This window comes from Musca autumnalis, unplaced genomic scaffold (assembly GCF_047663935.1).
Source record: "Musca autumnalis isolate F117 unplaced genomic scaffold, ASM4766393v1 scaffold_1, whole genome shotgun sequence".
Lineage (NCBI taxonomy): Eukaryota > Metazoa > Arthropoda > Insecta > Diptera > Muscidae > Musca > Musca autumnalis.
Window position 1 is genome coordinate 223,919,455 of NW_027411644.1, and position 15,986 is coordinate 223,935,440.

The following is a 15,986-nucleotide window of genomic DNA, read 5'->3' on the forward strand; positions in this document are numbered from 1 at the left end:
TTTATTACTGCAACAACTTATTATCTCAATATGTTGTCCGCTATTCTATAAAAATTAATTAAATATATTATCGTATCTCATTCACACCTATTTTCGTAACTGCATCATTATCCTACCTTAATTCCTGGGCGAAACGACATATGCTAGGATCTTGTAAATTTGAGTGAGGGTTTCTGTTGACGATTAGGTGTGTGATAAGTACGGTGACCAATATTTTTGGATGAAAATAGAGTATATATACTAATACGTGCCCCACGGTATTATTTTAGTCTAGTCTATGCATATGTTTATAATTCCCACGACTGTATCTATTTTATTATTTTTTGGTTTTTAGTACATTTATCTTAAACATTGCAATGTATGTTTAACATAAAACCGTTTAACTTAAAAAGTTTTTTTACCTATTTTTATTTATAGCTGGGAACATATGAAAAACACAAAAACACTTATGTATATTTTGATACAAAATATGAAAAAACTCGAAATGTTAACTTTGACCTTGAATTCCTCTGCAAATAATATACCGAATTTGATCGTTTTTGATTCACCGGAAAGATGATCGTGTTATCTGTCGAACATTATGAAAATATCTTTATCAAGTAAATTCCATTTTTTTTTGTCAAACCGTACTCACTACGTTTAGGCTAAAAAATGTGAAAGTCTCAATGGTCTCTCTAGTTTTTTTACCTATTTTTATTTTCTAGTTTTTAGTTTTTATTTCGCATTCTGTTTAATTCATTTAGTGCTTCATTATTGCAAGGTTTCTTGCCCGTTAGTTTATTGCAGTCCAACTCCTCTATACGTAGTCCCTGCAAAGATCTTACTCTACTAAGAGCCACGTAGGCTTGACCTTCTTCAAACAGTTTCGCACCTAAGTATACGACTGCGTGATCCACAGTGCTGCCCTGCATTTTATGTATTGTTATTATTGATAGTATTAAAGGCAACATTCTTCTTTCAGCCGTCCTGTAATTGTACTTAGCTGGAAACTGTATGGCTTTCGGGTGTATAAGATGTACTGTATAGTGCACTGTATTCTTCTTGTCAAGCCCTTTTATTTGATACCCATATTGGTGGGATTGATAAAAAAAAATTGGTAGCGGCGGCCATCTTAGATTTCAATTTTGCATAGTAAATTGTATTCTACTTGTTGAGACCTTTCATTTGATACCCATGTTGATGGGATTGATAAAACCTAAGTTATCCGCCATTTTGTAGAGGCCGCCATCTTGGATTTTAATTTTATATAGTACATTGTATTCTACTGGTTGAGAATTTTCATTTGATACCCATATTGATGGGATTGATAAAACCTACGTTATCCGCCATTTTGTAGCGGCCGCCATCTTGGATTTCAATTTTTTATGGTATATTGTATTATGCTTGTTGAGCCCTTTCATTTGATACCCATATTTATGGAATTAATAAAACATAAAGTATCCGCCATTTTGTAGCGGCGGCCATCTTGAATTTATAATGATAATGAATAAACATAATTGTATTGTCACCAAAATCCAAAGTGTATACAAAATTTCAGATTAATCGGTTGACAGGAAGAGGGTGAAATTTGAATTACTAAATTTGACCCAAGAATAAATAATAAAACAAACGGGGTGAGCTAAATAAAACCATTTAAAAAGTCAAACCCCAATGAATAAACTTTAAATTAGAAAAAAAAATTAAAAAAAATAATAAATAAAAAGCGTTCTTTATTTGGGATGACGACTTCTATCTTGTTTTTCAAAATAGTCAGGCTTAATCCCATAGTCGTTGTTTTAATATTTTATTAAAACAATTTTATTTTATTAGTGGAAAAAATTGGCAATATTTACCAAAGCACTGCCTTATTCTTCGTTTTATTTCACAACTGATGTCGTTAGTTGTGTTTGAGGCGGTACCGAGGTAGACGACGTCAACAGTTGGCCCGATCTCTATGGACGCATGGCATGTCGACACCATCAACTTAGTCTTCTCGCCGTTTACCGCCAGACCCACTTTAGCAGATTCTCCTTCGACCTTCATAAAGGTATCGGTTACATGTGGCTATTGGTGTAGATTGTGCCACTTCTTTTGACGTTTGCCTCTCGAATAACCTTTCCCAGCAGGATGTTGAAGAGATCACACGAGAGGCTGTCTCCTTGCCTGAAACCTCTTTTGGTACAAAATTCTTCGGAGAGGTTCTTTCCTATTGTAACTGAGGATCTCGTGTCAGTTAAAGTCATTTTACAAAGCCGAATGAGCTTTGCGGGGGTACCAAATTCAGACATGGCCTGGAATACCTTTGAACGTAGTGGGCTGTCGAAAGCTGTTTTATAATCGACAAAAAGGTGGTAGGTGTCGATCTGCATCTCTTGGGTCTTCTGCAGGATTTGCCGCAGGGTAAATATCTGGTCAATGGTGGACTTGCCAGGTCTAAAGCCGCATTGGTATGGCCCAATTATCTCGTTGACCATAGGCATTAGTCGTTCGCATAAGTCTTCTCCCGATTGCCTACACGATCTTGTAGGCAATCGGGAGAAGACTTATGCCCCTATAGTTAGAGCATACAGTCTTATGTCCTTTCTTATGGACGGAGCACAGGATACTCTGGTTCCAATCGTCGGGTACTCGTTCTTCCTGCCAGATGGTGCTAACTAGCTGATGAATACACCTTATCAGCGAGTCGCCACCGGTTTGGAACAGCTCGGCTGGTAAGCCATCGGCTTCTGCTGCCTTATTATTCTTCAGCCGGTTTATTGCTGTATTTACCTCATATTGGCTGGGCGGTATACATTCAATACCATCTTCTGGGATTGGATCTGTGGTATCTTCGTCGTCTTCGCTGGATACCAACAGGTTTGAAAAATGCTCCTTCCATATCCTAAGCACACTATCTGTATCAGTTACCAAATTACCTTGCTGGTCTCAACAGGAGGAGGTGCCTGTATCAAAGCCATCACTCTTTGGTAGAATTTTCGTACTTCATTCTGGCCCCTGTACATCTCGATTTTTTCGCACTCCCGATTTTCCACCTCTCTCTTTTTCACGCGGAAAAGACGTTTCTCCTCTCTCCTTTTCTCCCGATATCTCTCTCGTGCGCTACGTGTTGACACGGATTGTAAAGTAGACGTATATGCCCATTTTTCTCTTCGGTAGCATCACGACACTCCTGATCATGAATTCCTTGGTGAAGGTCTTGGGTATCCATGTATGGATTTTGCGGCTGTTTGCATGGAGTGGGCAATACTTTGCCATTACGCTGATATGTTATCGGGATGAGGAGTGCTTTGATTAAGCAATTGGGCTAGTTGAGTGGAATATGCTGTGGCTATCTGTTGTGATTGCAGCTTACCGATGTCTAACTTTCGTGTTGTGTCTGTTCGTACTCTGTTTGCTACGTTTTACCGGGTGCGTACCTTTGCTGCAACTAGGTAGTGGTCTGAGTCTATGTTTGCTCCTCGGAACGAGCGCACATCCAACATGCTCGATGAATTTCCATCTATCACAACGTGATCGATTTGATTTCTTGTTTTCTGATCTGGAGACAACCTGGTGCCCTTATGAATATCGAGATGTTTAAATCTGGTGCTGCTAACTACCATGGTTTTTTGCCGCTGCGAAGTCTATCAGCCTCATGCCATTGTAGAGACTGAATTTTCCGACTGTTAGGCCAAAGATATTTTCCTTTCCAATTTTGGCATTAAAATCGCCTAGAATAATTTTAATGTCATGGGCAGGACAACGGTCATATGTTTCTTCTAAGCGCTCATAAATTATATCTTTGGTATGTTCGTCCTTGTCTTCAGTGGGAGCATGAGCGCAAATAAAGCTGATGTTGAAGAATTTTGCTTTTATTCGAATTGTTGCAAGTCTTTCATTCACTGGTGTGAAGCTGGAGACCAGATGTTTTAATCTTTATGTTTTATATCAGCTATAATACAGTGCGTCACCTTTAGGTGTTGTTGTGGCGCCTTTCCCATTCCACCGTATTTCCTGTATGGCAGTAATGTCGGCCTTGTATTTTTCAAGTACATCTGCCAATACGTAAACCGCACCTTCTCTATAAAGTGTGCGAACATTCCAGGTGCAGATTCGGAGGGATGTTTTTTCCTTTCTTTTATTTTTTCATAGTAGGCTGCTTTTTCTAGGGGAGGGTTACTAACCCGGCGCTCAAACCCAAGTTTTTAACGTTCTTATGGGTGAACGCGCGGCACATGTTTTTCTCACTACCTTTAACGGCTGTTAAAGGCAGCTCCCCAGGTAACGCCACGGGGAGGTCAGTGTCCACTTGAGATGAGAGAGGGACCAAGATAAATCCTGAACTTTGCATGTTAAAGCCGGTCAAGACCGTTCCTTGGTATCTCTCATCCCCGTCAAGACCGTTCCTTGGTATCTCTCATCCCCTACGTCACCCACTACAAGTTAGTATCTGAGGAAAAATAGTTCACTTTGTGTAAACGGTACGGTCATTTTAGGGTATTTTATCTATTATTACTGTATTTTATCCTTCAAATATTTTATCTATTTTTCCTTAGTTTCAATATGTTTACTATCGAATTCCACATAGAAATTAACATCCTTTGGTGACGACAAAAAATTGGGGGTTTGGCCCCAAACGATGTGCCAGAAAACATTGATGCGTACTTACAGTGGCGAGCAAAAATAAGTACATGTTCAATAATATTAACATATTCTGTAAATTATAAGATTGTATTACACTAACAAATTAATCATATTCTGACACTGCAGCATAACAGAAGACCAAAAAAAAAGAGGAGATACGTGTCTCGGCGTTTGTCACTATCGCATGCACTTTTGCCTTTATGTGCCCCCAAAAATTCGAGGTCTTGATATCAAGAGGAATATTTTTTCAGACTCATAGCTTTCAACAAATTAAGAATTTCGATTCACTCTCAAAGGCAATTTTGTAGCTCTTGCCATAAAGAACAAAAATTTTAAACACATAAAATCCCTCAAACGCCATATTGAAGGTGAAAATCACCATGGTCGCAATTGTTTAATTTTTGTGTGGGCGTTTTGTCCATATATACCAAACTGTTCAAAATTCAATGAAACAACTTACTAAAAATTTGCCTAAAATATCTTTAAACTTCTTCTACATCTTTGCCTCAGAGGGCAAAATGATTTGATTTCTAATCTTAAGGACGCTGCAGCGTCCGAATATGGTTAACTTGTTTGTTTTGCACGGTGTTATTAATACTTAAAAATACATTAAAATTAGTTAAAACGTACTCAATTTTGCAATGTGCACGCAAGGAACTAAAGAGTACTTCCAATTGCGAGTTCAAAAAACTCGTAAATTAATCATCAAGTAACACAAATTAAAATTATTGTTAACTCGTATTTCAATAAACGCGTTTCAGTCTTAAACGGAAAAAGATTTATATACTATTATTACTAATATCTATATATGCACTCAATTCCCTAATAATTGCCTTTTACACTTTTACACAAACACCGGGTAAGAAAACAAGTAAAAAAATATCAGTCGGCTTTGCCGACAGTGATATACCCTCAGCCTATGTAAATTGAAATTTTCATCTACGGACAGATCAAATGTATTTAGGGTCTTTTCAGAACTTTGTGGCCCTTTTCGGACATTTGAACTTGCCGACAAAAATGTGGATTAGGATTAAAGTTCATATAACTTAAAAGGTTTTTATTATATTTTTTCCTTACATATATAATTGAAATGTTAATTATACATGCCTCATAATGTTATAAATAGTAAAATCATAATTAAGAAAAAAAGGAACATTAGATCCTAAACTCTTTATATTCATATTTAATACTGTAAACCCACACAATGTCATGAATAAATAAATGAAATGAGGATTAAAGTTCAAAAGTGTTGCGGAGGTGGTACTTAAAGGAATGGACCAACATAGTCCATTATGGAAATGGATCTTATTTTGGGAGTCTTTCGTATAATTTTTGGAGCAGTATGCCAGGAAGCATGGATATGTCCACGGAAAACTTAATATCGCTGTAAACAGGACCACAACGAACAGCATAGGTATACATTTCCAAAGGATCTTCGCACATACCCTAAACTGCACTTACACACAAATGTTGAACTTTTGTGGGGGAGGTACTCTAAGGGGAGGACAGACGTGGACCATTTTGGAATTTAATCTAAATTTTGACATAATATTAGGAGATCCGAAGTTTGGACCAATGTGGTTGTCCCGTTCAAACGATATCGTGCATACAATTTTAGTGACATTTTTTAAATACTGGGGGGAAGTACCCAAAGTTTGGACAAAATATGACGAATGCCAAATTTTGGATCACATCGGTTGATCAGTGCGAGAGTTATCGTGCTCTCTAGCCACTACATATAGTGCCATAGGGGGTTTTACACCTTTCGGGTTGTTTTCTCAAGAATTATGGACTTGCGTCCAAAAAACTTTTACCATTGTAATAGGGGCAGCGAATGCAATTTGCTTCAATAAAAATTAAAGTGATTCAATAGAAGGTCTTAAAGTAAACTTATCCGAAATTAGTTGTGGTAGGTACCCGAAGGTACAAATATAGGCCATATTCGAACCTGATCTATATCTGGTAGATCTGTATATTAGGATGTGGACCAAATCGGTCACTCCCATCCAGAGTAATCGTGCGCACAATTTTTCCGAATATTTTTTAACTTTTGTGGGGGAGGTACCTGAAGGAGTGGACCGATATTTCTTATCTTGGAACTTCAAAAAAGTTTGGACCAAATATTACCAAGGCCAATCGGCAGACCCGTTCGAGAGTTATCATTCGCTCCAATTACTACACACGCTGTCATAGGGGTTTTTTTGCACCTTTCATGCTATTTTCTGAGGGAGTATGGACTTGCCCCTGATGAAACTTATACTGTCGTATGGGGGGCAGTGAATACAAGTTGTTGCAACAAAAAACAAAGCGATTCGAGTGCAGGTCCTAAAGTGGACTTTTCCGAAATTTTGGTATTGAGGTACCGGAAGGAGTGAACCGATATAACCCATCTTCGTGCTTAAACTAAGTTTGGACAAACTATTACGAAAGCCAAATTTTGGACCGAATCGGTTGATCCGTTTAAGAGCTATCGTGCGCTGCATCCATCCAGCCAGCCAGACAGACAGCAGACGGACGGACATGGCTAAATCAACTCCAAGTTGTCTGAAACGGATTTCGTCCAAACACACTTGGGGTCTAAAAGCATTATTTCGATGAGGCTCATTTCGCAACGGCCCTAACCCGATCAACATAGGAAAGCCCAGGACATAGGCCCTCTTTGCTCTCAAGTGGTGTCACCTGGGGAGCTGTATTTTACACTCGTTGAATGTAGTGAGCTAACCTGTGCCTCGCGTTTACCCATAGTAACCTTAAGAACTAGGGTTGGTAACCCAACCTCCAAAAAACATCGTACTAAAAACCAAAAAAAAAAAAAGAACAGAGAAAGAGTTGACGAAACCCGAAAATGTTTGATCTCTTTATAGATAAGGGACAGTTTTCGCATTGACAGATGCACTTGTAAAATACAAGGCCGATATTATTGCCGTACTGGAAATACGACGGATTGGGAAAGGCGTCACAACAACACCTAAAGGTTACCTACTGTATTAATAGTAACAAATTTATTGTTGATCGGAGATTAAAACATCTGGTCTCCAGTTTTACCCCAGAGAATGAAACTTGTTACATTTCTGCTAAAATCTAAATTTTCAATATTTTTGCGATCATGCTAACACTGAAAACAAGGACGAGCAGACCACAGATAAGCGTACGTAAAAATACTTTATGAAACATTTCCAATGATTTCGTTTCGCATTTTCCGTAGGAATAATACAAAACGAAACATAACCCACGTTGACCGATCTAGCTGTTTAGTTTTGTTTTGTTTACATTAGTGAGTGCGAACAAAACAAATAGCGAAAAGTTCTCAATTCCACAACAGATATAAAACGAACAATTCAAAACAGATGGACGATTCAATGAATGATTCGTTTGGTGGTTGAAAACCATACTTTCAACCTAGTATGTTCCAAGTATGTTGATGTTGTTGATGTTAGCTGATACGGTTGTTAAGCAATCAAATGTGTGTGTGTGTCTGAGTGTGGCGTTGATCATTTCGTTTGCCAAAAATTCTTTTTGTTTAGGTGGTGAATGAAGCAACTCGGCAAAGCATAGCCGAAGTACATTTCAGTAATCGTACGGTTTTCTATTTTTGCATTGCAAAGTTTGTGGTTTTGGTTTGTTTTGAGAGCGAAACGATTCAGAGAAAATTAAAAGTTTGTGACATTGTGTGATTGGTACGGGAATCGTTTTGTTTGTTTGCGTTCATTGCCACAGATATAGTATACGAGCGCTTATCAAAATGATATGACCGTTCTCCTGCCCATGATATTAAAATTATTCTATGCGATTTTAATGTGAAAATTGGAAAGGAGAATATCTTTGCGGAAATCCAGTCTCCACAGTGAAAAGTTCGACAATGGATTGCGCCTGGCTCCAATGACCCGTACATGGGGGGGTAGCAGCCAGGTGTGGAACTGCCGAGGTAGGATTTCCAAATCTACCTCAATCCCATATTTGAAGTTGTACTAAATTTAGTACCATTTAATACTTTTCGTAGTAGTATGAATTTCCAAAACCATTTCCACATTTCAACATTAATTTCTAACTTTGATTACAATACCAAATTTCAAGATTCTAGCTATATCCGTTCAAAATATGCAATTGGTACCAAATTTAGTAACTTTTCGTACACTTATAGTACGAATTTCAAAAAACCCTTTGGTATGTCTTTCTAACTCTCCATCAGTGACACTCATTCCAACATTCTAGCTCTTCCCGTTTGCCGAATACAAAGGGTATCATATTTAGTACATTTTAGTACTTTTCGCACCCTTCTGGGACGAATTTCCAAAAACCCAGCCCTATCTCAACCCTACACACCAATAGCAATCCACAGTCAAAATTTCAACTTTCTAGCTTCAGCGGTTTCGTCTTGTCATGATATGTCAGTCAGTCACTCACTCGTCACTAAGCTCTTTTATATATAGATACTAGCTGACCCGGTTCCGCGTTGCTGGCCCGTCGTTTTGGATTTCCGTGTAAGGCTTAGTAATCTATTAACAATTTGTTTATCTAATATTGAAACCTCTAGATATTCGAACCGAATTGACGATAAATCTACGTTTTTGTTTAACCCTCATGCAATGGTATCTCCAGATGTAAAATAGAAAATTACTTTAATTATAGCCTCCACCATAATATGAAGGGTATAATTAATTTTATGATTCTGTTTGTAACACATCGGAATATTCTTCGGAGAACCTATAAAATATATATTCGTGATCAACATAAAAAAGTGAATAAAACGATGTTCGTCTATCTGTTGAAATCACGATACAGCTCGCGATATTTTATATAGGGCTTTTCAATTTGGTACAGAAGTTTCTATTTTTTCTCGTAGCATGTTTGGTATTGAAAATTGGTTATATCAGTCCACATTTTGATATAGCACCGACTGACCGCCCGATTTTCGGAATTTTCGAGGTTTTAGCCGCATTATCCTACCGAAATGACAATATTTTAGTATTTAGTCTCCCTAACGAAATTGCAGCCATTTCGGTGGGATAATGACATTAAAACCTCCAAAATATTGACACTTGAGCGGTGCCGTTCTAGGATAGTTCTATCAAAACGTGGACCTATGCTGATAATCCTCTGCAAAAATGCTTTATGCCTCTAGCATTTTTGCAGAGGATTATCAGCATAGGTCCACGTTTTGATAGAACTATCCTAGAACGGCACCGCTCAAGTGTCAATATTTTGGAGGTTTTAATGTCGTTATCCCACCGAAATGGCTGCAATTTCGTATTTAGCATTCAATGTGGGTATAAAACATAGAATATTCGGTACAGGTCCAGATTTCTAAATAGTCTTCATTGACCGGTACCTCTCGATCTTAGGTGTTTTCAAGTTTATAGCCATATTATTCATACGAAATGGCTATAATTGGTACTTAGTCTTACTTGGGAGTATAAACCATTTCTGCAGAGAATTATCGGCATATAGGATGGTACCTCCCGAGTTTCGATAATTTGGAAGTTTTAGTCTCATTATCCCACCGAAATGGCTATGGCAATTTGGTGTGTTGTCTTCATTGTGGGTATAAAACATTCCCGCACAGAATATTCGGCCTTCATTGAACGATACCTTCCGATTTTCAATATTTTCAAGGTTTTAGCGGCATTATTCAACAGAAATGGCTATATTTGGTACCTCCACCATTTTAGCAGAGAATTGTCGGCATAAATCCATGTTTTCATTCATAAAACGATACACTACCGATTTTTACAGTGTTTTATTTAACTTACTTTGGTGTGTGTTTAGTTCAAATCTGGTTACTCATTTTTAACACGGTTGCAGTTGACCATCGATTTAAAACTTTGCACACTTTTCAGATTTAGATGACAATACAGGAATATGAAATCAAAACCAATATCGGTCCATTTTTACACTGTTTTATCTAATTTGCTTTTCAAATCTGGTAACTCATTTTTCACACAGTTGCAGTTGACCAATCGAACTTAAAATTTGCACACATTTCAGATTTGGATGACAATACATGAATATGAAATCAAACCAATATTGGTCCATTCTTACAGTGTTGTTAAGGTGTCAATCTTAACCTCTTTTCAAATCTGATAACTGATTTTTAACACGGTTACAGTTGACCAATCCAACTAAAACTTTGCACACTTTTCAGATTTAGATGACAATGCATGAATATGAAACCAAAAACAAATATAGGTCCATTGTTTCCTATAGCCCCCATATAACGGTACCACCCGTTATCCGGTATTTTGCTTTTCAAATCTGGTGACTCATTTTTCACGCAGTTGCAGTTGACCAATCGTACTTAAACTTTGCACACTTTTCAGGTTTGGATGACAATACATGAATATGAAATCAAAATCAATATTGTTCCATTCTTACAGTGTTTTTACGGTGTCTAACCTAAACCCCTTTTCAAATCTGGTAACTGATTTTTAAGACGGTTGCAGTTGACCAATCGAACTAAAACAATGCACATTTTTCAGATTTAGATGACAATATATGAATATGAAACCAAAACCAATATGGGTCCATTTTTTCCTATAGCCCCCATATAACGGTAATATCCGACTTCTGGTACTTTGAGGATTTTGTCTTCATTTTTAGCCCGAATTTGCTGTAACTTGGCATTTGGATTTCTCAATGGTCCAGGAACTTCCCCATTAAAAATTTTGGACGTAGGTCAAGGTATAGTATAGCCTCTATATAACGGTACCACCCATTTCAAGCATTTTAATCTACATTTTCTGCTCAAATGGACTGTAATTTGGCATTTGGGGTCCTCAGTGGTCAAAAAATTATTTACTAAAAATTTAAAAAATAAAAAATAATTAAAAAAATTTATTTACAGTGTTTTATTTATAATTACACTAACATCTAAAAAATAATTCTTCTTCAGGATGGAATGTCTCAAATAAAACGCTTGCCGTTTAATATGGTCGCCATTTGTAATGTAAATGCAGGCGTTTTATTTGAGATATTCCATCCTGAAGAATACTCTTTTTTAGATTTTAGTATAATTATAAATAAAACACTGTAAATTATTTTTTTAATTATTACAGTGTTTTTTGGGGATTTTGAATGTTTTAGCCACATAATTCAACCGGAATGGCTTAAACCTGATTTCAATATAATTTATGGTGTTGTGCATAAAAGTTGGGGCGAACTTAACGTCGTTTTTACTTCTTCTTAACAGAGAGATGTTTCATTGAACACGTTATTATTTTGCACTCCTAAACATGAAAACATCTGTGATTCATAAAAATGACTTCAAAATGCTATTGGGTTTATCTGGACTTTGCTGTATTAAAAAAGTGGTCTTGATCGAGTTATTCCAAGCACGGAAGTCAATGTTCATGCCATGTTTGCTGTCCCACTTACTAAATTTGTAAATCTAATCAATAACAACAAAGTTTTCAAAAATTGGACCCACTCGCGGTATTCTGCTTCCAAAACACTCCGATATTTAGCGATTTGTTGAAACCCGTTGTTGGGGAGGTCCCCCACCCCCTTCATTTTCGGTATTATGAACCTACACACAATTGCATCAAATTCGGTTCAACCGATTTGGAAGTTTAATTTAGGAAATCATGCAAGTCTTAAAAAACCCTATATACATTTAGATAGGTTATAGATACACCGAATTGCTGGCCTATCGCTTTAGTGACCAATGCACATTTTTTAGACGTTCTATTTATTTAACCATTTTTGAAATTATGTTTTGCCTGATTTCTCAATCGATTTTTTGAAATTTCGGTCAAGGGACATTTAACATTATTTGGGTTGTACTGTATTCCAAAATATGATGTTGATCGCGCTTTCCCAATTATTGAAGTCAGTGTTTATAGCGTTTTTGTAGTCACGCTTACTAAAATTATTACCTATAATTATACATTTTTAAAAAATTGGGCTGACCGCGATATTCCACTTCCGAGATGACCATTCAGGATCAAGACAGTTATTACCATATTATTGCAAGTAATTTTTAAACAATACGTCCAAAAATATCCATGATTTCACGTTTTCTTAAAAAAAATTGTGGGGGAGGTACCCTGGTCAATCCACTGACCAGTATAAAAAATAGCTAAAAACCTATTCTCAGACCTAAAAATTCCACATACAAAATTTCATCGAGTTCGGTCCAGCCGTTTCGGAGGAGTTTAATTTCGAACATCATGGCAGACTCGAAGAATTTTATATATATATAGATATACAATTTCCAATTACACTGTGAACACAAATTTTGGGGCAAAGATACTTCCTTTTGGAGATGAAAGACCTTGGAGAGTATATTAGGAATCCCAAAGGACAGATCCGCCGTGAGTTGAACTTCCGCGTTATGGCGTGATGAAGTTTTTGCTACAGACCCTGTATGTCATCAGGAATTAGCGTTATATCTTTTTTCACTGTTGTTTTAGCTTATTCTTGAGATGAAATATCTGCAGTCAAATCGAATGAGGATTAATTTCGTAGAGCACTTCGACCTTCTAACTCGCTTCCTTCAATGTTCTTTTCGTCCTTTATTTTAAGAGACGGTATAAAAGTACTACAAGATGACGTTTTCAGCTTCGAAATGTTCTGCAAAAATGTCGCTTTAGGTACGGCTCTCATTGACAACTAATCGATTTTGTCGAGTTCTCGTGGTCGTTTTGTGAATTTACCGATCTGTCCTTCTGGGTTCTTAATATACTCACCAAGGTCTTTCTTCCCCAAGAGGAATTTTCCGTGCCTTAGACTTTCACCTCCATTTTGTTGCACAGTGTTATAAAATGTATTGGGCATTTAATTTACAAGAAGGTACCATTTATTTATTCACCGTCTTCACTCAACGATTCTATTGAAGGAACTGAAGAAAAAATGCTCTCCGTCTTTCTCGCAAAAAGAACAAAAATAATTCATACCATTTTTCTTTTCCTCTTCTCTTGCTATAGTTACCGAAAAAAGCCTGAAACGCAAGTGTTTGGCCGCATACAGCATACACACCACCAAACCAAAAACAAAGTTTTTCATCCTCCCGTCCATAAAAAGTATTTTCTAACATAAACAAGTAAAAAAGTGTCAGTCGGCTTTGCCGATAGATATATACCCTCACTCAATGTGAAGTGAAACTTTCACCTACGGACAGATCGAATGTATTTAAGGTCTTTTCAGAATTTTGGGGCCCTTTTTGGGCATTTGAACTAGCCGAACAAAAAATGTGAGTTAGGAATTAACTGCACTTAGACACAAATACTGAACCTTTGTGGGGGAGGTACCCTTAGGGAGGACCGATATGGGCCATTTTAGAAGTTAAACTAAATTTTGAAAAAATATTAGGAGATCCAAAGTTTGGACCAAATTGGTTGCCTCATTCAATTGATATCGTCCAAGCATTTTAGTGACATTTTTTAAATATTGGGGAGAAGTACCGGAAGTTGTGGACCGGTATTGCCCCATGAAACTATGTTTGGATATATTATGACGAAAACTAAATGTTGGACCAAATCGGTAGAAAAGTTCGAGAATTATCGTGCTCTCCGACAGCCACATATGATGACATATGGATTTTTTACATCTTTCGGGCTGTTTTCCATGAAATATGGACTTGCCCCAGAATAACTTTTACCGTCGTAAATCGCTTCAACAAACATCAAAGTGATTCGAGAACAGGTCTTAAAGTGAACTTATCCGAAATTGTGTGTGAGAGGTACCTGAAAGAGTAGACAAATATAGTCAATATTCGAACCTGATATATATCTGGTAGAAATATTAGGATGTGCAAAGTATTGATTACATAGGTCACTCCCTTCAAGAATTATCGTGCGCACAATTTTTCCGAACATTTTTGAACTTTTGTGGGGGAGGTACCTGAAGGAATGGACCGATATGGCTTATCTTCGAATTTAAACTATGTTTGGACAAAATATTACGAAGGCCAAATTTTGGACCGAGTCGGCAGATCCGTTCAAGAGTTATCTTGCGCTCCATCCGCTACAGACGGTGTTATAGGGGCTTTTTGCAACTTTCAGGCTATTTTCTCAGAAAGTATGGACTTGCCCCTGATGAAACTTGTACCGTCGTATGGGGGCAATGAATACAACTTGTTGCAACAAAAATCAAAGCGATTCGATAACAGGTCCTAATCTGAACTTATCCGAAATTGTGGGTGGGAGGTACCCGAAGGAGTGGACCGATTGAGTCCATTTTGGAACCTCATCTAAGTTTAGTAGAAATTTCACGATGGGCAAACTATGGATCAAATCGGTTACTTCCTTCAAGAGTTATCGTGCGCACAATTTTCCGAACATTTTCGAACTTTTGTAGGGGAGGTACCGGAAGGAGTGGACCGATATAGCCCATCTTCGAACTGAAACTAAGTTTGGACAAAATATTACGAAAGCCAAATTTTGGATCGAATCGGTTGATCCGTTCGAGAGTTATCGTGCGCTCCAGCCAGCCAGACAGACAGACGAACGGACATTGCTCAATCGACTCTAAATTGTCTTAAACACATAGTTGGGGTCTAAAACCATTATTTCGATGAGGCGCATTTTTGTCCGTATGAAAGTGTATATGGTAATATTCAAAAAAGTTTTACAATCGTTGAAGTTGAGGTTCACCATTTAATAAGTCGCGAACTGTTAATATATTTTATAAAATATGAATATGTTTATATTAATTGACGTGTTTTAGTCACGATCTCATAATACGGACCATAACAAATAATTTTAGTGGAAGCTGCGTTGATGGTAATATAAAAAATGGGAAAATGTGTTGAAGTAAACAAGTTTTTTTGTTGCCAAACCACGCAAAATTCAAACCTATGCTCAAAGAAAGAACTAAAGAATACCCCTTGGGCAACATGGTTCTAGTGTATGACTTTTCGATATATACACTGATTCCCCCAAAATTGAAGTTTTGATTTCAGTGTTTTTCGAATTTTTCTTATAATTAGAGGGTGCTAATAGATAATAATCCAAACTAGTTATAGGATTGTAGAACTCGCGATTCCACGTCGTTCGATGTGTATCTCATGAGCGTGCTCCGTACAGCTTCCTAGTAATAGGAAATCCATGCATATTGATAGACATGGACTCCCTGTATCCAAAAAGCACATGCACCTCAACTGATTTTAAAGAATTCGCGAATTACACACTTTTTAACTTTTGTGTTTTTTCTTTGGTTGTTATTTCAATATTACTCTGTACTTCTTAATTCTATTGCTTATCACACTAAGCAAATATACTTTCACGATGATAAACTATTTTCCGTGAAAAAGTTTTAGCAAAATACTTCAGGTTTTGTATGGAAATTTGGCGAAATAGAAGATTAACTCCCAAAAATTTTCTCAAATTTTTCGTAGTAAAAAATATATATATTTTTTAAATAATGGTCCAACAATAAACGTTTGTCTT

At 37.0% G+C, this 15,986-nt stretch overlaps 1 protein-coding gene across 1 annotated transcript in view; it reads left to right on the forward strand.

Moving 5' to 3' along the window:
• Obp83cd (Odorant-binding protein 83cd) overlaps positions 1-15,986 on the forward strand; it is a 540,642-nt gene that overhangs the window by 45,501 nt on the left and 479,155 nt on the right. The gene's annotated exons all lie outside the window — the stretch shown is intronic.